This window comes from Spinacia oleracea, chromosome 6 (assembly GCF_020520425.1).
Source record: "Spinacia oleracea cultivar Varoflay chromosome 6, BTI_SOV_V1, whole genome shotgun sequence".
Lineage (NCBI taxonomy): Eukaryota > Viridiplantae > Streptophyta > Magnoliopsida > Caryophyllales > Amaranthaceae > Spinacia > Spinacia oleracea.
The window spans coordinates 83,908,398-83,935,013 of NC_079492.1; positions in this window are offsets into that span (position 1 = coordinate 83,908,398).

Below are 26,616 nucleotides of genomic sequence, written 5' to 3' on the forward strand. Positions count from 1 at the left end.
AAAACCACTTGCCTCAAGACCTTCCAGTCTACTACGCAACCATCTATTAGCTCTATACTCCAAAATAAGACAATTAGAGGTATAATGCCCTACAATACCACAATTCTTACAAAATTTAAATACCCCCTCGTACCGGAAGTAAACCCAAGCCGCCTGAGACCCCCCAAGAGGTATATAACCCCCTGGAACTAAGGGTTGAGAAAGATCAAGACGTACCTTAGCTCGAAATTCAGGTTCCTCCCTATATATCTGATCATCATGGTCGAGTTGCTCCACATAACCAACATGTCTGAGAGCCTCCAATGCCCATTCCTGATCAAGATAATCCATTGGAAGACCACACACCCTAATCCACAAAGTAGCATTAGTAAAGTTTTCATTGGTTGCCACCATCGACCTACTGCCTCGCCTGAAACTGATTATACGACCATCAATGATAGCTGTATGTTGCTCCAGTATAGCTTGCACATCACGGGGGTGATCACAGAAAAAACAGAAGTACTTGCCAAACCTTCGAACCACAATTCTATCCCTCTTTACCCATTGAGAATCCACAGTGTACTGAACCACTGAAACAAGAGGAGGATTTGGACCAAAGAAAACTCCAACTACAGAACTATCCCAATTCAACCTTGGATCTAACAAGTGTTCATCCGGAAAGTCAACCAAAACTCCCATACGAAAGCAGTTTGAATTGCGGTTATTGGACATAGCTAGTTAAACGGGATGGAAAGATTTTTAAAATAAAGAGTTTTAAACAGGGAGAAATAGTAAATTAACAAAGACAGAGAAGAGTACAGGACAAGGGTTTTGGGATTAAAAAACCGTAGATGAATTAGGAAGTAATAAACAATTACCCTCAAGCTCCTATTTAAAGGCCAAAGAACATATAAATAATCCAAAAAGATTGCATGAAAGATTCCAGGTGTCTAAACCCTAAAACAGATTAAAGAGAAATTAACACCTAGAAGATTAATTGCATGAAACAGTAAAAATTAAAGACACTAAGCTAGAGAGTAGCAAGGAAAAGGAGGAATTAGGCGACAAGTGTCCCCAATTACAGAAGCCGAAGAACCCTAATTAATCGAGAACCTCCTAAAGCAAAAAGATTACGGTGATAAAAGAAACAGATGCTAGAAATTGAATTGACAGGTGTTGGGAATTTAGTAGAAAAGCACTTGATTGAAAAAAGAAAAAAATTGAGATCTAAGAACCCTATACGAAGTAGGGACGAAATCTCAAAATTGAGAGAATTGATTTGAGCTGCCTGCTAATTGATTTGAGCTGCCTGCTTATTCAATTTCATTTTGTAATTGTAATTAATTTGTTGAAATTCGAATCATTTAGAATTTGATTTGGTTTTCATAATTAATTAGCAATTTAATTAGGATCCTATGATTAAAAACCTCGATAAAATTTGTTAAAATTAAAAAGTTTTAAAATTTTATGACCTAGATTTGAATCCATATAATCGGAAATTAATTTGAATAATAAATTTTAATTTTTTCGCCCTAAATTTATGAAATAATATGATTTATTAATTCGTCTATAAATTTAAATAATAAAAGTTTTTATTTTCATAAAATCCGTTCACGAATTTTGCACGCACGAAGCAATGGACGCTAAGTGTTACCCTTAAGGGTTGTTGTATAGTGCGGGCATGCGACGACGAGCAAGGGAGCTCGTCGCCCATGCGGTACGAATGCAACGAGCAAGGGCATGGCATGCACGCAAGGCAGGAGCCCTGCCTAGCGCCGTGTGCTGCGAGCAGTGGGCGGGGTGGGCGAGAAGGTAAGGCAACGAGCAGAACGCATCGTGCGAGCGGGCAGCGATGGCTGGCTCGTACAGCTACGTTGCCCAGCAGCGTGCCTCGACAGTAGGCGAGTGGGCTGCGCGCAAGCGTGGCTTGCTGGGCTTGCTGCGTTTGCGCGTGGTCGCTCGGCCTTTGCGATACGATCAGTCGAGTGGCAAGGCATGCTACGAGGCTTAGACGAGGCATAGGTGCGAGCCCATGGCCTTGTCTTGGCCCGATTGGTTCGTTTTAATTTTAATTTTAATATTCGGTTGGAAAAACGATTTTAATTAAATTTAAAATTCGTAATTTAATTTTTTTCTCGGAATTTAATTTTGAATAATTTAATTATTATAAATTTTATTTATACTAATTATTTTACTAAAATTAAAACCTTGATTAAATTTAAATTAATTAATTTAATAAACTGAAAATAAATTAAAGGTTTTAAATAATAATTTATATGAGCTTTAAATTTTAATTAAATTTGTATGTTTCCGGTTGGACTAGGAAATACAATTTAATGTTTAAAATTAGTAAAGCATGTAAATTTCTTGGTTTTAGTGGGAGCGGTTTAGTCATTAACTCTTGATTAGGTCAACATTCCTTTAAGGTTAAAAAAACTCGGTTAGAATTAATAAGGATTGAATAATTTGTAGATTATTGGAAGCCTTGATTAATTGCTGCAAATATTTATGTGATGCTTAATATGTTTTACTAACCAGCTATGTGGGCCATTCATTGATAAATGAATGGGTGAATGGTATATTGTAAATGTACTGTTTTGCAGGTTATGGAAAGTGACTAGTATGGCCCAAATAGGATAGAAAATATGGTATGGGTACCATTAATTTGAATGTAAAATTGGTCTAAAGTACCAAACTTTTATTGCTTTAAATATGGTCTGCGTACCATCAAATAGTTGTAATTTGTTTCAATTATAGCTTATCCTATTTGAAGAAAAAAGCGCCTCCCATGGTGAAATTCAAGACGGAGTTTCAAATCCATTTTCAAGACGGAGTTTGAAGTTGAAGCTTCAAGATGAAGTCGGGCCATACTAGATCACATTTATATCTTATGCATGCTTTAAGTTATTTATTGCTTTAAATATGTCTTAATTATGCATGAGATTGTGGCTTGATTATGTTGCGTGATTAAGGATTTTAGTTCACTTAAAATCTAACCAACATAGTAAGAGCCTTAAGTTCCAGACTTTAAAAATTGAGTTAAAAGGTGCCATGCCAAAATAACACTTACTTGGATAACCTTTACATCAATCTTAGTAATAGTTTTCCGCCATAGCGAGGTGTTACTTATTGATCCTAAAGGGGTAAGGTACACAAATAATTGTGAGTACATGTTAGTTTTGGTGAAACTCAACGATATAAGTAAGGAGTCCTTTTATGTCGTGGCAAATGAGATAGGTTTACCTAATACGTTCTTAGACGTGCCTGTCAACCAAGAGTAGTTTCTAGACAATTAGCAAAGGATTTGCTTACCTAAAATATTTTAGAATTGAGTCTAAATACATAATGTGCTTAATTCTTCGATGATTTTAGGATCTTGGAATCATTTTATTCACACTTGCCAGAACAATAAATTCGAATAAAATGCCAATGACTTTTTTAAATTGCATGATTGCTTTAATTTCCAAGTTATTATTCATGATAAATGTTAAGACATTGCATGATTCAATGTATGTTTTAATTATTGTTTATAATTAAATATCTTGCACTGCAGTAAATCCTTTTAGAAAGGTAACAGTAAATTTCCTCGATTGGTAGTGAATCCAAGAACGATTCACGAAAATGAGAAAAAATGAGCAATTTAAAATGTACGTTTCTTTTAGCGACTTTTATGGTTGTTTTCGAGTATCAAAGTGGAAAGGCAAACCGATTGGTGCTTGTGAATTCAAAATACAATGTAGTTTTGAGATCATAAAGCATTGACTTTAAACGCTCAGCTTTACCAATGGTTAACAACCTAATATCTTTGTCCATTTAATTCTCGAATGAGTCTAGTCCCTAGATATTCGAATAGATCGATGCTTAGAGAACTTTAGAAGCTTCTAGTAAGATCATCTAGTTGAAGCAAAATATTCAACATAAATTAAATGGTAAGAACTTTGTTGGAGTGACATTGCATATGTCTAACAAAGTATAAAAGTCAACACTAAAGAATTCAATTCTTAAGACTATAAGAAAGGGTACAGGAAATAGGAAAACAAGGAACAAGTGAAAGGAACTTACAATTCCGTTTCTACCTATAAGTTTATGTTTAAATATGTATAAACGGAATCGTAAATTTCTTTCATTTGTTCCTTGTTTTCCTATTTCTTGTACCCTTTCTTATAGTCTTAAGAATTGACTTCTCTAGTGTTGACTTTTATACTTTGTTAGACATGTCCATGTCATTCCAACAAAGTTCTTACCATTTTATTTGTGTTGAATATTTTGTTTCAACTAGATGATCTTACCAGAAGCTTCTAAAGTTCTCTAAGCATCGATCTATTCGAATGTCTAGGGACTAGACTCATTCGAGAATAAAATGTATAAATGATATTAGGTTGTTAACCATGGGTAAAGCTGAGCGTTTAAACTCAATGCTTTATCATCTCAAAACTACATTGTATTTTGACTTCACAGGCACCAATCGGTTTGCCATTCGACTTTGATACACGAAAACAACCATAAAAGTCGCTAAAAGAAACGTACATTTTAAATTGCTCACTTTCTCTCATTTCCGTGAATTGTTCTTGGATTCACTACCAATCGAGGAAATTTACTGTTACCTTCCTAAAAGGATTTACTGCACTGCAAGATATTTAATTATAAACAATAATTAAAACATACATTGAAGCATGCAAAGTCTAAACATTTATCATGAGTAATAACTTGAAAATTAAAGCAATCATGCAATTTAAAAAAGTCATTGGCATTTTATTCGAATTTATTGTTCCGGCAGGTGTGAATAAAACGAATCCAAGATCCTTAAATCATCGAAGAATTAAGCACATTATGTATTTAGACTCAATTCTAAAATATTTTAGGTAAGAAAATCCTTTGCTAATAGTCTAGAAACTACTCTTGGATGATAGGTACGTCTAAGAACTTATTAGGTAAACCTATCTCATTTGCCACGACATAAAAGGACTCCTTACTTATATTGTAAAGTTTCACCAAAACTAACATGTACTCACAATTATTTGTGTACCTTACCCCTTTAGGATCAATAAGTAACACCTCGCTATGGCCGAAAACTATTACTAAGATTGATGTAAAGGTTATCCAAGTAAGTGTTATTTTTGCATGGCACCTTTTAACTCAATTTTTAAAGTTTGGAACTTAAGGCTCTTACTATGTTGGTTGGTGTGAGGGGGTCGAAAATGCGCGAGGCTAATGCGTGACCTTGTCCTTCGTGGGTGTGGCGATTCTTTTATTCAATCAAGTGTAATTGGATTTTCTGTGAGTATACACCCAATTGACTAGTAATATAGGAGTCGCCATTCATTTTTTAACGACAATGAGAAAAACTGACAAAACCCGGTTATCCTGACATAAAGGGAGTGCAATTATGTTTGACCACGACGGTCGTAGGTTCCCTTGTGATCCCTGGTGTGGGGATCTCTCAATATACACCCGCAAGGTAGAGATTGAGGGTTCGGGGGACTGTAACTACCGAGAGGAGTAATTCGCTCGTCGATAACTCCAGAGGCAGGATATCCTTACTAGCTCAGCATAAATAATTGAAGGGACATGCATTAACTATTTAACTAATCTGAGTTGATTTTAGCAATATGAAACATATAATATTAATTCGATCGCGTTTATCTGATTTAAGTAGCATTAAGGGACCTAGCATGATAATCCGATTTCCCAAAAAATATTATATTTAGGCGTGATAGAACAATCAGGTTAGGTTAGTTTAACAGTTCATAAAAAGGGCGAGGAAAGCAGTTAAATCATCGAAAAGGGACACATCACGACGCACCCTTGAGAGGTGCGTCACGGTTCTCAGAAAACTAACCACTTTGACTTTGCTATTTCTCCTTTTTATTTAACGAATCTCAATTATGGGACAGGATACGTTATGTTCGATTTATGGATCGATTGCGACAGAACGTGTGAACAGTTTCGCAGCGAGAGGCTTAGGCTAAGGGTTGGAGTCAATACTCAGAATATAATTATGTGTTGTTGTGTGTTGTTTCACGTCGAAACTAGGGGCCTATTTATAGGGAAGAGTTCGTGGAAAGATAGAATTGCAGAGTTCTAATCCACAAAGAATTAGGAAAAGAGACGTACCCTGGTTTTTTCAGCGCCCAGGCATGGGCGCCGAAGATTTCGGCGCCCAGAGCCAGGCGTTGAAAATAGGGTCTGGGCAGTTTTGTTTAGTCAGATTCGGATTCCTAAAATCCGTAGAGTTTGAGATTAATTCGAGTCTTTTAGCGCGTATCAATTTTATGACGGAATGCGTCTGGGCCCGTTACGAACTCTAGGTTCGTTAGGATTTTAATTAATACGTAACTCCTATTTACGAATCCTATTAGAAATAGGATTCTCGCGGTTTTCTATCTTATTTAGGATTTATATTGGAGTGCAACACCTAATTCTGACAGGTTTCTATCTTTTATGATTTGCCACTTTTAGACGATACCTTTTACGGCAGTTACTATTTTTAGCAGGTTTCCATAAATAGCAGGTTTCGGGTGAAACGAAATGGGGAATCGAGATTCGTTTATTTTATAAGAGATGCGTTGTCAAGTGGAGTTTTTATGCTTTCATCATCGAACCTTTCCCTTGCGGGAACGGGGACAAAAGTAGGTGTCTACAGTTAGCCCCCACTTTGACTGAGTCTTGGAGTAAGACGATGGTCAAAGTATTAGACGGAGTGCGTCACACAAGCCATGGTGTATGTGACCTGTGTTGCGAGAGTCTCACGAGCCCCCGAGTGATAACATTTGACTTAAGGGTCATCACTTGAAGTGTCGACATATCCCTCACGTGTCATTGGGATTTGTCAACCGATAGTATAGAAACTTCCTCACTTTGTCATTGGAAGGATCTATAGGTGCGTAGAAACTCCCTCACTTTGTCATTGGGAGTAGGTACAGATGTTTTCGAAATCAAAGCTGTAAAGTGTAATTGGGCCTGGCCAAGCCCAATCACGAGATAAAACGTTTTTAAAGATTCTCATTTTCAGGGCTAGCTAAACGAGAAAACCCCCTTGTTTTTATAGGACGTAAAACGAAGGAAAATCCAGTACATCGTTCTTTTTTGGAAAAACGGAAAACCAATCCTTTAATTTTTGGAAAAAGGGAAAACCAATCCTTTAATTTTTGGAAAAAGGGAAAACCAATCCTTTAATTTTTGGAAAAAGGGAAAACCGTAAAAGGTTATCGCTGCAGCGACTAAGGACCTGCGCGGTTAGTGACGCAGACCCCGCCCGCTGAAGGTGGGCGAGCCTGTCCGCTGAGGTTGGACGCCCCGTCCGATAGAAGTGGACGAATCTGTTTTGATGTTTTGAAAATAAGGACCTACGCGGTTTGTGACGTAGACCCCGCCGGCTGAAGATGGCGAACCTGTCCGCTGAGGGTGGACGCCCCGTCCGATAGAAGTGGACGAACCTGTTTTGAAATTTTATTTTGTTTTTTTTTTTGAAAATAAGGACCTACGTGGTTTGCGCCGTAGACCCCGCCGGCTGAAGATGGCGAGCCTATTTTAAATTTGAAGACTTTATTTTTTGTCGAAAACTGAGGACCTGCGCGGCTTAGTGACGCAGACCCCGCCCGCTGAGGGTGGGCGAGCCCATTTTGAATTTCTTATTTTACCTATGTAGAAGGGCTTTTGTGATTACAACCTGTTGGTGGGTCGTAATATTTCCTGATTGGATGTGTCCTATAAGTGGGTCCACACCGTGTATATTTTTGCTTAATAATATATTTTTTTGAGATATCCAAACATGATATGGTGTATGGCGCAGTCTGGGAGTGTGATTTTGATCGCGCGCTCCTCGTTGGAGTTTATTTTTTTCGCGAGCTCCCAAGCACTGGGGCTCGTCGGTTGTTTTTTGCATCTTGTAATCATGTTTGGGGTCATGCTCGTATGTGCGAGCGACCTTCTATAGTAGTGTGCTACTTCAGCGAAGCCGTGGAGTGCGACTTTAGTTTTCGGGCGACATCCGGTTTTAGCTTGGCCCGGATTAATCCTTTGACAGACAAACATTTTTTATTTGGAAAACCAACGACTTAACAATACATATTTTTGGTGTTTCGAAGAATGACCATGATGTTTAACTTGTTTCTTGAAAAGTGTACATAAGCATTTTCTGAGACGAGTCTAAGTTTCGACTAGGTTTTTAATGTTTATTATTTTTTTGCTTATTTAGGAGCTAAAGGTGCTTTGGGCTTGATCTTACTTGCAATAGGGCCTCGTGTTTTAGTAACACGGTCTTAAGTCCTTTCCTATTCCGTGTTTTGTGAAATCTGGGCCTTGGGCTGCATTTTCAGCGCCCAAGCTCAGGCGTTAAACATTTCGGCGCCCAGGGGTGGGCGCTGAAAGTTCTTTCCTGGTAATATTTGATTTTCGGATTTCTAAACACGTTTCCGAATGGGATCAGGATGTTTATTGGGTGCGTTCAACTATATATAGGGGCTGGATACGCCCTTATTTTCCATCACTCTCAAATTCTTTCTCTCTTTTTGCTGTGCTCTAATTATTTACTACTTTTGCCATGTCGATCCCTACTTTCTCACTCCAACGGACTGTTAGGCGTTGGTTACGAGCCCTTACTCCCACAGAAAAAGCTTTGTTAAAAGAATACCACTTAGAGGCACTTTTAGGTTTACAACAAATTAATATTGATTATGATTTTCTGCATGCTGCCCTAAGCTTTTGGGACTCCGATCATCATGTTTTTTCCTTTCGGGGCAATGAAATATGTCCTTTGCCTGATGAATTTGCTGCGATCCTTGGTTATCCTACTAATGCTACTCCTGTTACCCCTGGCACTGTTGAAGAGGGTAAAACAACCATAAGGGCTTTCCTAGGGCTAGATGATAACATGTTTGCTGAGATTGTTGTAGATGATAAGGTTAATTTGGCAAAACTTGTAAAACATCACTTTAGGCCTAGTAAGAATATGACCGAACAAAAATTGAACATTCGAGCCCTTGTATTTTGCTTGCTGAATCATTACTTGCTGTCGAATAATAATGGTGAGTTCGGTGACATAAGGTTGATCCCCTTGATTAGCCAGATGGAAAGTTGATATTCTATTATGCCGTTGGTTGTTGCTGAGACTTTGCTGAGTGCGGATGAACTGAAGAAGGGCGCCAAATCTGAATATTTTAAGGGGAGCCCCCTATTGCTGCAGGTAATCGATCTTTTCCTTGCGCACATGTATTTTTTTTCCACATATTTCTTTCTGCCTGGGGCTGAGTTTCAGCGCCCAGGGCTGGGCGCTGGAATATTCGACGCCTGGTCCTGGGCGTTGAAACTGCGCCCCAGGAACCTTTTTTTCTTTCTTTTCATTCTTTTGATTCGATCGTACCTGTTTTTGCAGATTTGGCTTGCGGAACGGCTTAGACTTTTGGAAGCTCCTGCCGATCCTAAACATTACCGCCCTATAGCCTCGGGTAACCGAAAATACTTGCGCCAAGGCCAGGACGAGGCCGAATGGACCTCCCTTTTTACTTATGTCATTTGTTCTATTAAGTGGGTGGTACCATGGTGGGGTTTGACTACTATGACAAGGGGGTCTGATGTATCGGTTAATGTTTCTTTGTTGGGGCTATCTCGTCCCATTTATATTTTCCCTTACCGAGTCATGCGTCAATATGGTTTAAGGCAGACTATCCCCTTTTCTGATACGGTACCACCTAAGGTAGCGACCTTTGCACAAACACGGGTCTTAGCGTGGGCTAGGTATTATGATAGTCTCCCGCGTTGGGCTGTAGCTACAAATGGGTTTGTGGGTCTTTCTGAAAACTATAAGTTGTGGATGAGTTCCGATGATAAAGATGTGAGGACCGAGGCTCGTAATGGGGAGCCGGCTGAGCTTTTAATACCTCGTATTCGTGTTAAGTACGAGGGTCCTGATTCGGCCAGACCTCGTACCTATAGTTTTAAGACTGTGAAAGCTCGTCCTGATCGAAAGCGAAAGGAAGTTCTTCCCCGTTCCAGTGTCAGGCCTAAAAAGATGCCTAACATGAAGGGGCCTGCTGTTGTTAAAAGAAATGCAAGCTCTCGCGGAGATCGTCGCCGGAACAATGTATGGGTTAGGAAGGCTCAGCCGCTTGTAGAAACAGTGGCTAGTCCCGTTGATGATAGTAATCCTTCTCCCACCATTGTTTGTGCCCTTGAGGCTGAGCGGGCTATAACTGAGAATGTTTCTGAAGCTTTGGCATCTTTGGAAGTTAGTGTCCAGGAGCCGGTTCTTATGGAGATTGATATTGGGGCAGCGCAGAAGACTATGGGGGTGGATCCTGCGAACATTGCTCTCTACAAGACTTTATTTGATGATCCGGAAGAACTAGAGTAGTGTAGTTCTTTGCTAGGGTGTAGGTGCCCTTTATTTATTTCAGTTGTGTTTGTTTTTTATTCCTAGCACTTTGTTTTCCTTCTTATTATATTTTAATAAAGGCGTATTTTTAGTTTCCTTTCGATTTTGTTTCTCCTTTTTTATATGTCTAACACTTCTTTACACAAAGAATATAATTTATTATTTGGACCGAATCCTTGGTAAGGATTGCCTACGTATCTTGTTAGAATCAGGTCGCGCGTAGTTCTAGCTTTAGAATAAGTTCTAGTATGCCGGATTTCGGTAGATATGTCCTGAAGTGGAAACATATTACTTAATTGGTCAAATCAGTGAAGTATTTGCCATTATTTTCATCTGCCGTTTTTTTTTCATAGGTGTAAAATTCGACCAATTTGTATAGCTGTATTTTTGGTAAACCTATTTTGTATAGCTGTATTTTTGGTAAACCTATTTGGATACGTATTGTACCCCCCAAGTGTTCGTTATTTTTCCGTTGTGTGCGGATAAAATGACGAACACTTTTCGAAAAAGAAAACTTTGGGCAGGCAGAGAGTTTCAACGCCCAGGCTGGGGCGTCAGAAATTTCGGCGCCCAGCCCTGGGCGCTGAAAATGACTTGGGCGGTCAGTTTTTGACGCTTTGCTTCACATGTTCTTGCGTTTATTTCTATTCCTTTTTTTTGTGCCTTGATATTTTGCTTCGTAGTTTTAAGTTAATTTTGAGGCTATTTTGGAGGCTTTTTGACTGTTAGCGTGAAACGCATTTTTGTCCAAATTAATTTTTTCTATTGGTGACTCAAAACAGTTTTGAAAATGGAGTTGGGGTGCGGAATTTATGAAGATCTTTGTGTAGGCTTTGGAGGTAGGTTGGTAGTGAAGGGTATGATGGAATCTATGTTTTATGAATCTGTTTTTTTGGTAACATTTGCATTGTTTTAAATTTTTGATTTCCTTTGATTTTAGGTTGCATGGATTGGTTCTGACACTGGTTGGCTTTTTAGGTTTTGGGGATATGAATGGGATAGTGTGGTTTATTTTGTGGGTTTCGGGAATTGATTCTCATGGCACTATTTCAAAACCGAGTGGGCTTTGTTTGTTGGGCCTATAGTGGGCCGCTTCTTTATATCTTTTTTATTTTGCAAGTACATTTGGTGTTTATTTAGTGTTAGAATAAAATTTTCAGGAGAAATGTTACGCCTTTATTGATTCGGAAAGTAAGGAAAACACACTGAAATAAAACTGACCCATATTCTAAAGGGCCTTAGGACCATCTAAAGTCTCTATTATTTTTTCTATCAATCTAAAGAACTACTAGGCACTTTTACTAATGGTGCTCTATGTGGCTCAAGCCTGGGGTTTAGTCTCATAAAACTTCGGTCCTTCACCGGTACTCATCTTGAATTCCATTCCTTTTGCGTTGACCCACTGATATGTCTTCACCCATCCGTTCTCGACCTCTTCTAGTGTTGATGCAGGAGAGATTAACCGGGTTGGATCAAAACCTTCGTCTTGTAAAGCTAGGGTAGTCATCACAGTCTCGTCCTCTATAGGCCTCGATTCGTTAAACAATGTCCACAGAGCCTGGTTGTCCAATATTTCAGCTGTTTTAGTCTTGGTGAGGTGGGGGGCCTCATCCAAGGTGTGGCAGTCATGGAAAATTTCAAATCTGGGTTTTAGCAAGCCATCCTGAACGAAGGGTTTAGGGAAATCACAGCATGGGTGTTCTTCTCCTTCCCGAATAAACATCCCGTTAAGGGTCCTTTGATATGGGGGAAGGAGGGTGGTTTGTTTGGCTTTGTTAAGGCGTAGCCTGGATAGGCGGTCAGCAGTATCTTCCTTCGTTGGTTCATAACCTAAGCCAAAGGGAGTAGATTTGTCAGGAAAAGGATGGAATGTGCATTCCTTCTTCCTTATGCCCAATGGGGTTCCTGGAAAATAGCCTTGAGCTAACAGCATTCTAGGGATGACTCGAGATGCATGCGGGTCTAGGAATGCTGGATCATAATCTTCGATGAACTGGATTGTTTCTTCCATTTGGAACCCATAAAGGTCGTCTGCAGTTTCGGCCGTTCCAATCATAGTACAACTGACGTCGAGAGGAGGGGCGCGGATTTCTAGTATTACCCCGTTATGGTTAAGTTTAACCATTTGGTGCAAGGTAGAAGCCACACCTCCTAAGTCATGGAGCCAAAGTCGCCCCAAGAGGAGGTTGAAAGTGGGCTTGATGTCGATAATTTGAAACTCCGTGGTGCGTGCCACAGGCCCGGTTTGTATGGTGAGGTTGATTTTTCCCAATACAGGCCTTCGGGAGTTATCATAAGCTCGTACCCCTTGCGTGGAGGTTTGGAAATCATCGTTTCCTAGCCCCAAGCAATGGGCGGTTCGCAATGGGCAGACATTAACCGCCGAACCATTATCTACGAGCGCTAGGGGGATGTTTTGTCCTTTGCATCCAACCACTAGGTAAAGGGCTTTATTGTGAGCACCCCCCTCTTTGGGTAAGTCTTTATCAGTGAAAACTATGGCCTTTTCTCCGGCATCTCTCGTGACATGGCTAACCAATGAGTCAGGTGTGATATCTGTAGATACGGAGATGAGGTCAAGTGAGCGAATAAGCTTTTCGCGATGTTCCTTTGAAGTACACATAAGATCCCAGATGGTAATCTCAGCCTTGGTTCTTTTTAGTTGTTTCAGGAGAGGATTTTCAATGACTTCCGCGACGGTGGCGTGCCGCCCGTTCTCAGGAGTTTGCCTAACCGGGATGTCGTCCATAGGAGGCGGGTGAATATCCGGTTGGTATATCCTTCCGGATCGGGTGAGGTTGTCGACCTCGGGCTCCTGATAGGTGGTATCAATGAGAGCATACCCGGGCCAAGTTTCAGTGAAGAGGTCCTGGCCCGAGACTTGAGATAGGTAAATATCTTCAGCATCATCATTCCACACACCGCACACTTCCCTCTCGATTCGATCCATAGGGACCACAGCGAGTGGTGCACCTTGAGGTGTAATATACACCGTGGGGTCGAAATTCTCTGGTTGGTCGAGAGAGATGTGACAAGAGCCGAGTGGGCTCTTGTTGTTGTTGGGTTTGCCAACGTTAAGGAGAGGTATTACTTCATCCTCTATCATGTCTTGGATTGTGTGCTTTAGAGTCCAGCAGTTTTCAGTGTCATGCCCATTTCCTTGATGGAATTTGCAGTAAGTACCTTCGACCCAATATTTGTTTTTGACAGGAGGGTCACGGGTGGGGCCTATAGGTCTCAAGTTTCCTTGGTTGGTTAGTCTTTCAAAGGCTTGTACCAAAGTTGACCCGAGTGGGGCAAACTTTCGGTCTCGGACCCATCTTACAGGGTATCTTCGGGCGGGAGCCTCTTCTACAGCATGGACTTCTTGGGCTTGGGATGTGTTACCCCGATTATAGGTGTTGGTCATATATGTGGGTTTACTCTGTATGGTTTTGGCGAGGTCGTCCTCGATTTTTATTCCCACATCATAAACTCTTTTGAAAGTGTCGAGTCCCAGGTACCTAAGGTGTTGTCTGTAAGCCGGGTCCAGGTGGTCAATGAATTTTTGGACCAATTCTGTTTCGGGAGGCCTATTGATCAGCGGGGCCGCCTGGTCCCTCCATCTAGCAAAGTAGGTCGTAAAACCCTCATTTTCTTTTGGAAGAGAACTTCCAGCTCGCGCATGGTGACTTGGAAATTCATGTTCGACGAGTATTGCTTGATGAAGACATTGACAAAGTCTTCCCAAGTGGGGAAGAGTTTAGGGTCCTGGTGATAGTACCATTTGAGTGGCACAGGTTCCAAGGACAAAGGAAAGGCAGGTAAGTACATGGACTTGTCCACGCCTTTCAAGTTCATGGTATTCACAAAGCTCAGTAGATGATCACGGGGGTTGTCCGTGGCCTTGAACTTTGGTAAGTTAGATGGACTGAACTTTTCTGGTAATTTGCCAGGAAAAGGTTCAGGCTCGAGGGAGAAGTATTTGCTCCCCATGGTTTGCTGTAGGACCATTTTTTCAATCCTTTTCTCGTTTTCGAGGTCATTTTTGGCTTGCGCAGCCGCTAAGGCTTCGTTTTCCATTTTCAGTTGACCCATAAGTTGGGTCATTTGGACCATCTGGTCTCGCAAATCTTCGATGGACATGTTTGGAGGTGCGAATCGAGGTTGGGGAAGCGGAGATCCTTGAAATGAGGGGCGACGGACGGAGCTTGGAGTTACTAAACCTGGTGTTGGCGATGTATCTTCGAGACGCACTAGCCGTTGATTCCCTGATCGGCACCAAGTGGCAGGACCAGTCCTAGGCATAAGATAAGCTAAAGTTTAGGTTCCCAAAGTTTCAAGCATTACTTAGTCTAGACTTCAACTCTCTAAATTGGTTTTTCACTCTTTCTTTTGTCGGTACACTTTTTGGTTTTATTTTTTTATTTTGGTCATTCTTTGAATTTTCGAAACACTTGCCCGTGTGACATTCATAGTTGTTAGCATGTTTGGTTTTGGTGCCGAGCATTGCCGTCGTAGGAGGCCTAACAACGACACAAAGAGTTATTAATTTTCCACGAGTCGCTTTTGAAATCGAGTGCTTTTCTTACGCCCTCGTAGCAATTCTTTTGATGAACATTCTTTTTGCGCTACGTATTTTCCTTTCGCTCGGGCACCGAAGCTGCTGCGCCTGACCATAAGGCCAAGCAGCAACTTCAGCGCCCAGCTAGGGGCGTGAGAAATTCTGGCGCCCAGCCAGGGGCGTTGAAAATGCGTCCCTGGCTGGTTCTCGTTTTCCGTCTTCTGTTTATGCGACTTCGACCTGCGTGCTTGCCTAATAACGTCCTTTACGCGTAACAGCGTTTGTGGGATTCGTTACAGGCCATCCCGAGCGTCGCTTATTTTGTGGCGATCATTCGGGTTTGCGGAACACGTGCTTCGGTATAACTCTTTGGCAAATTAGTCTATGAATGTTTGGGCAATTTTTAAGGTCGTTGGTTTTCTAGGATAGTTTGTCACACACAATCACATATTTCGCTACACATAACTACATTACAAACATGGATTTGAAAATTAAATATGCCATGTAGTTTATGATAGGCTTCTATGGGTAGTTTATTTGCGCCTGGCTTGGTACCGCTTCTATCGTAGATCCAACACATGCCCCGGTCGAGGTAGTGTCTTCAACAGACGAATTTCACTCAAGAGGCCAACCCGCAAGTGCAAGCCAAGGGGGCATGCAGGCGAGAGGGACCTAATGGGCGAGCGATTGGGTTCGGGATAGGTGTACTACCTGCACAAGTACCGAGTGGGAAACATGCGCGGCGTATGCACCCCCCTATTGGCGAAAAAAGGTATCCTTAGTCCCAACTCCCGAGGGAGCCGAGATTCGTAATGATGTTCTGCCCGTTCACATTAATATGCTGATTTTCAGGTCGTCCCAACTTGATGGAGAAATAAACGCGGGGTAGGATCGTTTCACCCTTCGGCTATTTTGATTACCTACAAGCACGAGTATTTCCTTCACTATCCCCAGTGGAGTCGCCACTGTGAGGGGGTCGAAAAAGCGCGAGGCTAATGCGTGACCTTGTCCCTCGTGGGTGTGACGATTCTTTTATTCAATCAAGTGTAATTGGATTTCCTGTGAGTATACACCCAATTGACTAGTAATATAGGAGTCGCTATTCAGTTTTTAACGACAATGAGAAAAACTGACAAAACCCGGTTATCGTGACATAAAGGGAGTGCAATTATGTTTGACCACGACGGCCGTAGGTTCCCTTGTGATCCCTGGTGTGGGGATCTCTCAATATACACCCGCAAGGTAGAGATTGAGGGTTCGGGGGACTGTAACTACAGAGAGGAGTAATTCGCTCGTCGATAACTCCAGAGGCAGGATATCCTTACTAGCTCAGCATAAATAATTGAAGGGACATGCATTAACTATTAAACTAATCTGAGTTGATTTTAGCAATATGCAACATATAATACTAATTCGGTCGTGATTATCTGATTTAAGTAGCATTAAGGGACCTAGCATGATAATTCGATTTCCCAAAAAATATTATATTTAGGCGTGATAGAACAATCAGGTTAGGTTAGTTTAACAGTTCATAAAAAGGGCGAGGAAAGCAGTTAAATCATCGAAAAGGGACACATCACGACGCACCCTTGAGAGGTGCGTCACGGTTCTCAGAAAACTAACCACTTTGACTTTGCTATTTCTCCTTTTTATTTAACGAATCTCAATTATGGGACAGGATACGTTCTGTTCGATTTATGGATCGATTGCAACAGAACGCGTGAACAGTTTCGCAGTGAGAGGCTTAGGCTAAGGGTTGGAGTCAATACTCAGAATATAATTATGTGTTGTTGTGTGTTGTTTCATGTCGAAACTAGGGGCCTATTTATAGGGAAGAGTTCGTGGAAAGATAGAATTGCAGAGTTCTAATCCACAAAGAATTAGGAAAAGAGACGTACCCAGGTTTTTTCAGCGCCCAGGCCTGGGCGCCGAAGATTTCGGCGCCCAGAGCCAGGCGTTGAAAATAGGGTCTGGGCAGTTTTGTTTAGTCAGATTCGGATTCCTAAAATCCGTAGAGTTTGAGATTAATTCGAGTCTTTTAGCGTGTATCAATTTTATGACGGAATGCGTCTGGGCCCGTTACGAACTCTAGGTTCGTTAGGATTTTAATTAATACGTAACTCCTATTTACGAATCCTATTAGAAATAGGATTCTCGCGGTTTTCTATCTCATTTAGGATTTATGTTGGAGTGCAACACCTAATTCTGACAGGTTTCTATCTTTTATGATTTGCCACTTTTAGACGCTACCTTTTACGGCAGTTACTATTTTTAGCAGGTTTCCATAAATAGCAGGTTTCGGGTGAAACGAAATGGGGAATCGAGATTCGTTTATTTTATAGGAGATGCGTTGTCAAGTGGAGTTTTTATGCTTTCATCATCAAACCTTTCCCTTGCGGGAACGGGGACAAAAGTAGGTGTCTACAGTTGGATTTTAAGTGAACTAAAATTCTTAATCATGCAACATAATCAAGCCACAATCTCATGCATAATTATGACATATTTAAAGCAATAAATAACTTAAAGCATGCATAAGATATAAATGTGATCTAGTATGGCTCGACTTCATCTTGAAGCTTTAACTTCAAACTCCGTCTTGAAAATGGATTGGAAACTCCGTCTTGAATTTCACCATGGGAGGCGCCATTTTCTTCAAATAGGATATACTATAATTGAAACTAATTACAATTATTTGATGGTACGCAGACCATATTTAAAATAAAAACTTTGGTGCATTAGACCAATTGTACATTCAAATTAATGGTACGCAAACCATATTTTCTATCCTATTTGGGCCACACTAGTCACTTTCCATAACCTGCAAAATAGTACATTTACAATATACCATTCACCCATTCATTTATCAATGAATGACCCACATAGCAAGTTAGTAGAACATATTATGTATCACATAAACATTTGCAACAACTAATTAAGGTTTCCAATAATCTACAAATTATTCAATCCTTATTAGTTCTAATCGAGTTGTTTTAACCTTAAAGGAACGTAGACCTAATCAAGAGTTTAATTACTAAAATGCTCCCACTAAAACAAAGAAATTTACATGCTTTACAAATTTTAAACATAAAATTGTATTTCCTAGTCCAACCGGAACTTATAAATTTAATTAAAATTTAAACCTCATATAAATATTAATTATAATTTTATCAAGGTTTTAATTTTAGTAAAATAATTAGTATAAATAAATTTATAATAATTAAATTAATCAAAATTAAATTCCGAGAAAAAAATAAATTATGAAATTAAACTTAATTAAAATACTTTTCAACCGAAAAAATAAAACGAACCAATGGGCTAAGACAAAGCCACAGGCTTGCGCCCATGCCTCGTCGAAGCCTTGTAGTAGCAGCGCCCATGGGCCGTGTGCACGAGTGCAGCTCCCATGGCCTGCTACTTGCGATGGTCGTAGCACAAGCGTCGACCAGGCAACGCATATCACGTAGCAAGCATCGCTCGCTGGGACGAGCCAGCAATCGCTTAAGCGTACCAGCGCTCGCTTGAGCGTACCAGCGCTCGCTGCTCGTGCGCGCGGCCTTTGTGCTCGTTGCCTTCATCTCGCCACTCGCTCACATGCACACAGCACACACCGCACAGGAGCGTTGGCCCCCGCGCGCGTGCTCGTGGCATGCTCGCTGCCTAGTACCGCATCGGCGACGAGCTCCCTTGCTCGTCATCGCATACCCGCACTATTGCAACACCCCTTAAGGGTAACACTTAGCTTCCATTGCTTCGTGCGTGCAAGATTCGTGAACGATTTTCATAAAAATCAAAAATTTTATAATTAAATTTATTGACGAATTAATAGCTCATATTAATTTCATAAATTTAGGCGAAAAATCAAAAATTTATTATTCAAATTAATTTCCGATTATATTTATTTTCATGGATTCAAATCTAGGTCATAAAATTTTAAAACTTTTCAATTTCAACAAATTTTGTGGTGGTTTATTATCATAGGATCCTAATTAAATTGCTAATTAATTATGAAAATCAAAACAAATTCTAAATTATTCGAATTTCAACAAATTAATTACCATTACAAATTAGGTTGTATAATTAACAAGATTAGGCTTTAAAATTGTTAAACATATATAGTAGGTCAATCATAGATTCAAGATTTACATACAAGAATCGCAAATATTTAATTTAACATCATAAAAATTGCAAATTTTGCGTTCGAAAAACTAAAACCTCCGAAAAGTCATAGTTAGGCTTCGAATTTGGGAATTCTAGGTTCGGCGACAAATCAAAGATTTTTGTCAAAATTTTAAAACGTCGTTTACATGCGAAATTCACTATAAAATTATAAGATTCCGACTATTATTGACAAAACTGCCGAAAAATCATGCGAACATATAATCAAATAATCGCACGAATTTGCAATTAATTACATACACGAAATTAATCACCCCTTTAATTCATTGCAAATTTATAAAATTTATCCATGTTAACTATAATTGATTATGGAATTAATTAGAGGCTCGTGATACCACTGTTAGGTTATGACAAATATAAATCATATATTTCATGTGGAAAAACCATAAAGCAAGGAATCCAAATTAATTGCCACATAGTCAATTAGCATAATATAGGATACATGCATGTGATGCGTGCCTTCCCTAGCTGCTCCCGAACCGAACAAGAACAAGTTTATGACTCCAAATGTCGTCCCTCCGTAGATAGTCCACAGCACGTTCGGATCCGCCTTAGATTCAATTAACTAGACTATTATCTAAGGTTTTATGTTTTATTCGAAAGCTTAATTATAAGTTTAGGCAATTTATTAAATTCGTACTTGAACTTAAAACTATATGAATACTTATTGATTGTGGTGTATAAATTGTGATTATTAACCACGTATTTATAGGGTGGAAATAACGGACATAGATTGCTACAAGGATTCAAATAACTAAATCAATTAGGACTCTAGTTAAATTAATCCTTTAGAATTTAATATTTAATCAAACACCAAAACATTTAATTCTTGTATAATTAGGAAAACGATTAATCAAGCAATCCTAAACGACCAAGGAATTGGTCGTACGTAGCATTGCACACACACAAACGCAGCCCACATGGGCGTTGGTGCGCGGCTCGTCTCAGTGCAGGCCCTGGCAGCACGCGGCCCATCCGTGGGCGCTACTACCGGGCCTAGCCTTGCGCGCTTACGGCTGGGCCTGCCTAGCTCGTTGCTTGCGCGCTGGGCTGTTCATTGCTTGCTGTGCGCGCGGGCTTCGCTAGGCGCGGGTCTGGCTTCGTGCTGGGCCTTGCGTCTAGCAAGCTCGTCCGACGATCGTTTCGTACGTCGCGCTTCCGATTCGTTTTTCGATTCCGGAATTCATTTTCGATTTCGAACAATATTTAATATTTTTGATTCTGGAATTTAGTTCCGTTTCGAACAAATATTTAATATTTCCGATTCCAACAATATTTCTGATTCCGGTAATATTTTTGTTTCCGGCAATATTTCTATTTGCGATAATATTTTCCGATACGTACCATGTTTCCGTTTCCGGCAACATCTACGACTTGGATAATATTTATATTTCCGTTATGATCCATATTTCCGTTTCCTACAATATCATCATTTTCGGAGTATTCATATTTTGCCTTTTGACGATTTCAGCTCCCACTGGAACCGAGATCCATCGATTCCGAATATTCATAAATAGAGTATTTAATTCACTTAAATACTTGATCCGTTCACGTACTATTTGTGTGACCCTACGGGTTCAGTCAATAGTAAGTTGTGGATTAATATTATTAATTCCACTTGAGCTGAAGCGACCTCTAGCTAGGCATTCAGCTCACTTGATCTCATTGAATTATTAACTTGCATAATTAATTAATACTGAACCGCCTTTATTAGACTTAGCCTTGAATGCATACTTAGACCAAGGGCATTATTTCTTTCAGTTTGAAATCACTTCCTTAAACTAGAATCAATTTCAAGTCATATAGCATCAAAGGTGAGGCCTTTTAAACATTAAAAGGTATAACCTTTGAGATTCAAAACTCCTAATTTCAATATTCAAGTTCTATATTCAAGTTCAATTTCAATAATCAAAATCTAAGACATTTTGGGATGAGCAACTTATCATAAATTTGAGATTTTTAGGATTTAATCCATGTCGGACGCACTTATTATTAAGTAGTCGTTTGGCGTTCGGATCTCAAATACAATAGTACAATTTCAATATCGTCATTTAAATATCGCAATTTCAATACCGCACTTAAATATCGTCATTTCAATATCGCACCTTTCAATACCGCATTTCAATATTGCACCTTTATTCTTGCTATTTCAATTCTGCACTCTTTACTCACCTTGCTTTAAGGTGATGTGGTTTTGTACGCACTTTCAATAATTCCTTTACTTATTGTGATGATTCTTTACTTGTTTATTGCTTTCATCACCTCACATGCTAAATCCAACAAAATGCAAAGTTACATCACGCTTAACAAAGATAATGTTTGGACAAACCGGCCTTAGGTTATTTCAATTAACTTTAAAGCAAAGTGATCACGATACAAGTAGAAATTCTATGTTCTAAATTCAAAGTTAAAACCAACATAGTGTCTTGACTAGGATATTCCGAAAATACTTCTTGTCATGTACTTGAATACAATTTCTATAGCTCGCGGAATAAGTACTTCGTTCCCTTGTCCGGATCTCACCCATCCGTTTCTAAGATTCAATGTCTTATCCACAATAGAGTCATTTTTTGGTCTTTCCAAACGGGACCCTAAAAAATTGTTTGGTGGCGATTCCTTCGAAATTCAAATCCTTCAAAGCCCGTAGGGGAAATCCAAAAAAAGAGTAGTACAAAAATACCCCCTACACTTCTTGTTTCCAGTGGCTGGTTGCCCATGCTGCCCAAGTTTTCGAGTGGGAGTCAGTTCTGGTTTTGAATTTCAAAGGAAACTCCCAAACCTTGAGAAAGATTGCCGAAAAACGAGCTTTTCAAATACAATATTCAAGTACAATTTGCAATTTCTAGGCATGACATACATGTTTTCGAAAACCATATTTGTGCAAAATGAACTTCTACCTTGCCCAATACAGATGTGTTCTAGATTCGGGCTAGCCCCGGGGGCAACGAAATGTTGACTCTCCATACGGTTCCTGACCAAAGTGTGTGACCATTTCCGCGCCAACCAAAACTTGACATTTGCTTGACATTCCCGATGTCAAGTATGGAGGTCGTCCGCCAACCAACACCTCCACTTTGAGGGGGTGCATAGTGGTTGCCGGATCGGCCTCTTAGTTAAGCACCCTTGTTGACACCCAAAGCCGACCACTTCCATCATACAAAACTTAGACCGGCCCTAGGTTGAGAACTTTGCATGTCGCATTCATAATCCATGTTAATGTGACAACGTGCTATTTGTGCATTGTGTGGGCGTCTTTGCACGCGTGAATGACTAACCTCGAGTTCTAAGCTTTGCCAAAACCATTAGCCTCCAACTAGGAAACCTAACCCCTAGGAGCATCATTCAAACCTCATGCATCTAAAATCGCCGATTTAGGGTCTTCTAGGAGTGCCACTCCCTTTGATTCAAAAACCCCCACGCACAAAATTCCAAATTCCGAATTCAATCCAACGACGTCATAATGCCGGATTTTCTAATCCAAAATTCAAGCTCCAAATTCAAAATTCAATCCAACGGCGTCATAATGCCGGATTTTCTAGTCCAAATTTCAAGTTTCAAATTCAAAATTCAATCCAACGGCGTCATAATGCCGAATTTCCAATTCAAGCATTCAAACCTCCAATTACATGTTCAAACCCTCAAGATGGCATAATGCCGACTTTTCAATTCAATCTTTCGAACCTCAAGTTCAAATTTCCAATTCTAACCTCAAAACCTCAAGTTCAAATGTCCAAACTCATGATGGTGTAATTCCGACATTTCAATTCAACCTTTAAAACTTCAAGTTCAAATTTCCAAGTCCATATTCTTCAATTCAAACTTTCAAATTTCAAGTCCTATGTCCCAAACCTCAAGCCTCAAAATCATGGCGGCGTAATGCCGAATTTTCAAGTCCAAAAATTCTAACCCTTCAAAATTCCAAATTCAAGGCCTCATATTCTATACAAAGCTCCTCTTTTCAAATTCCAAGTTCAAGTTCCAAATCAAATACAAATTTCAAGTTCACTTTCAAGCTACAAAAACCCTTGCTTTTCATTTTTCCCAAATACAAAGTTCAAAAAGCACTTCCTAACGGGTTGAAATTCCCCTAAAATATTCCAAACTCGATCACGGGTTAAAATTCCCCTAAAATATTCCAAACTCGATCATGGGTTGAAACTCCCCTAAAAAAGTACAAGTTTCACCTTCAAAAACATTTCCTATGGGTTGAAAATCCCTAGAAATAGTACAAGATCCAATGGGTTGAAATTCCCCTAAAATATTCCAAATCCTATTGGGTTGAAACTCCCCTAAAAATAATACAAATTCAATTCCCCAAAACAATTCTCATGGGTTGAAAATCCCTTGAAATAATATAAGTCCAATTTCCAAATTCTATCATGGGTTGAAATTCCCCCAAAATATTTCGAGTTCCATTAACGGGTTGAAATCCCCTATAAATAGTTCAATATCCAATTTTCCTTCTCATGGGTTGAAACTCCCCAAAAATAGTACAAATTCAACTTCCAAATTCTATTCTCGGGTTGAAAATCCCTTGAAATAATACAAATTCAATTTCTACATTCCTATCGGGTTGAAATTCCCCTAAAATATTTCATACTATACAATGGGTCAAAACTCCCTTAGATTATACAAAATCCAATGGGTCGAAATCCCCTTTCAATATTCCAAGTTCTAGTACAAGGAGGTAGCCTCCACAAAAGAATGAAGCTCCTTCAAAAATACTTCCAACGGGTTGTAAATCCCGATACTTATACAAATTCTTATAAAAATCTCAATAGGTTGGAACTCCTTTCAAACATTTCCAACGGGTTGCAAATCCTGGACACAAATACAAAATCCAAAAATCCCGAATCTTCGGAGTGGCACTTAGAGTCAAGCCTAGGTCTCATTCATTGCATGCATATCATATCATGTGTCGGGAAGTCCAAGTTAATTCAAGTCATGTGCTAACTAGGTGTTGGGATTCATTCTCTCAAAATCCAATTTAAGATGACTTCATTAGCAACGGCTGTAGCAGAGCTCTATGAACGTGTTGAGGAAGATTAGGCTCGCATAAGGGCTCTCGAAGACAATCAGGAAACTCTTTTCCATGTTGTGGGTCCTTTCGAAGTAGAGGAAATTTTCCATAACCAGAGACCCATGCTCAACCTGGAGCAATCAAATGAAAGTTTGGAGTCTGGGTTTGTTACCGGATTGCCTCAAGAAGATATTTGTGGGATATGGGCCAGTGACGATGAAGATGTGTACCATGATCCTCCTATTGAGAACCTCTCTGACGATGAATGTCAAGAAATTGTGAATGCTAACTGGTACTTGGACACTAAGGCAGAGAACAGTGTTCAGGTCATGACTCGATCCGGCCGAATTCAAGAGCCAACCAACAAAACAGCACCAGCAATTAATATCCTTCTACCTACCGAGGAGAATCCCTTGATCAAACAGTTGAAGCGTACAAAGGCAGAGTTCAATATCTGGGAACTCATGGCTTCCTCTGTGGAGCATCGCATTGTTCTAATCATTTGCTTTCTTTTTGTGAATAAGTAGAAGGTAAAGAAGAGCAGAGAAGGATTGGTGCAAGAAATATGATCCGGAAATCTCCCTATTTATACAAAAATCAACACTTATGGTGGTACTAGAAAGGACCACCTGCGCTGGGCGCCATAGCCTGCGCCAGGCACAGGGCCTGCAACAAGGAAGAGCTCAACGTCCCCTTTATGACTCCAAGTACGAGCTCTTTATAGCTTTGGACAGCTAGAACAGCCCCAATAATTCACGCTGAAGATTCCAAAAGCCGCAAGCCGCGCAAATTCAAGCAGCCTGAATCAGCACTCGCGTCATTTTGGGTCAATTTATTCAAAATTCAAAGCATTCTAGTCCTAGATCGGCGTCCTAAGTCGAGTTAGCATGTACATAAGCATAGGTTGAATATACTTTGACTTGCGCTTTTTCTAACCAAAAAACCTCAGTCAAAGTGGGGGCTTATAGTGGGTATGTACACCCAAAAAAATGGGCAATTTTTTGCTAGAATCAGCATGTGTATAAGCAAGGGTTGAATATACTTTGACTTGCGCTTTTTCTGACCAAAAAACCTCAGTCAAAGTGGGGGCTTATAGTGGGTATGTACACCCGAAAAAAGGGGTAATTTTTTTTTCATTTTGCATGCATACATATAGCCACAAATTTCAAAAGCACACACAACGCATACGAAATTCAAATCAAACCATACAAATACGAACCCACACAAATACAAACCATACCAATTCAAATCGTACCATTTCAAATCATACAAAATTCAAATTCGAATCATAAAAAACCAACCATATAAATCCAAATACAAATACAAGCTACAAATATCCATACAAACATCCTCATACAAAAAAAAAAGCAATCAAGGCAAAGCTGGAACTCGCTACCATGCAGGATCAGTCTGAGTTATCATCAGCCGCAATGTCAATCACAGGCTCCTTATTCGTGCTCTGGCTCATGTACCGCTCAAGATCCTGGTCTAACTCTGTCCCAGGGGTAGCTGGCTCCTGCTCCGAGATACGATTGGTGTCGGAAGGCCGCTGACTTCCCTGCTGATAGGGAGGATAGTGATAAGGATGCTGGGTCGTCATAAACCGGCGCTGCACCTCAAAATGATAGGCCTGGCGCCTCCGCTCTATCTCATACCAACAAGCCCAAGGATCTGCGCTCCAAGACTGAGAGTTGCTCGCTCCTGAATAGGCACCAGGGGGAGGTGTGAAAGGCATCTGGCTGCCCATACCTCCAGCAGAGTACGAATGCCTTGTAGGCTCAGCATAAGTAGAAGGGACAACTCCCCTATCATCATCTGAATGCCTCTGACGGGCACCAGCACTAGTACATGGGCCCTGATTTAAGCTTTGCTCGACCCGCTCTCTCGAAATATCTACCAGGGGACCCCTATCCACAGAATCCCTGCGACCTCGACGGCGCTCCTATACAAGATTCAAAATCCAAGCATCAGATATCCATGTACAAGTTTCAAGAATACAAAACCCTCACATTCAATGAATGCACCTCTCTGTCCCGGCCAGTAAGCTTCTTGGTCGGATGGACGCAATGCCTCTTCAGGGAATCAATCGCAAGCATCTAGCGACGCACTCTCACCCAAGGCGCCTGCGTACAAAATTCAAAATCAATTTCCCGATACAAGACTACAATCGATTTCAAGAAAATACGAAGGCACTTACAGCGGCATAATACTCTGGTACAGCATTATACGCCATCCGATGTGGAGGAGAGGCAACCGGAACAGTGACCTCCACTTTCTCTCCATCCGAATCAACATAGCGAATGACCCTGTCGGCATAAGGGACATCCTCAGGGTCGACCTGTTTCTCTTACAAGCACACATACAATGATCCGATCATACAAGAATACAAGAATACAAAAGTACAAGAATACAAAATACAAAAGTACAAGTATACAAGAATGCAAGAACACAAGGTTCAAATCCAAAGCTCACCGGCGGTACGAAGCGTACAGGTGGAGCGAGCCTCGCCAAAAGGTCATCATGACG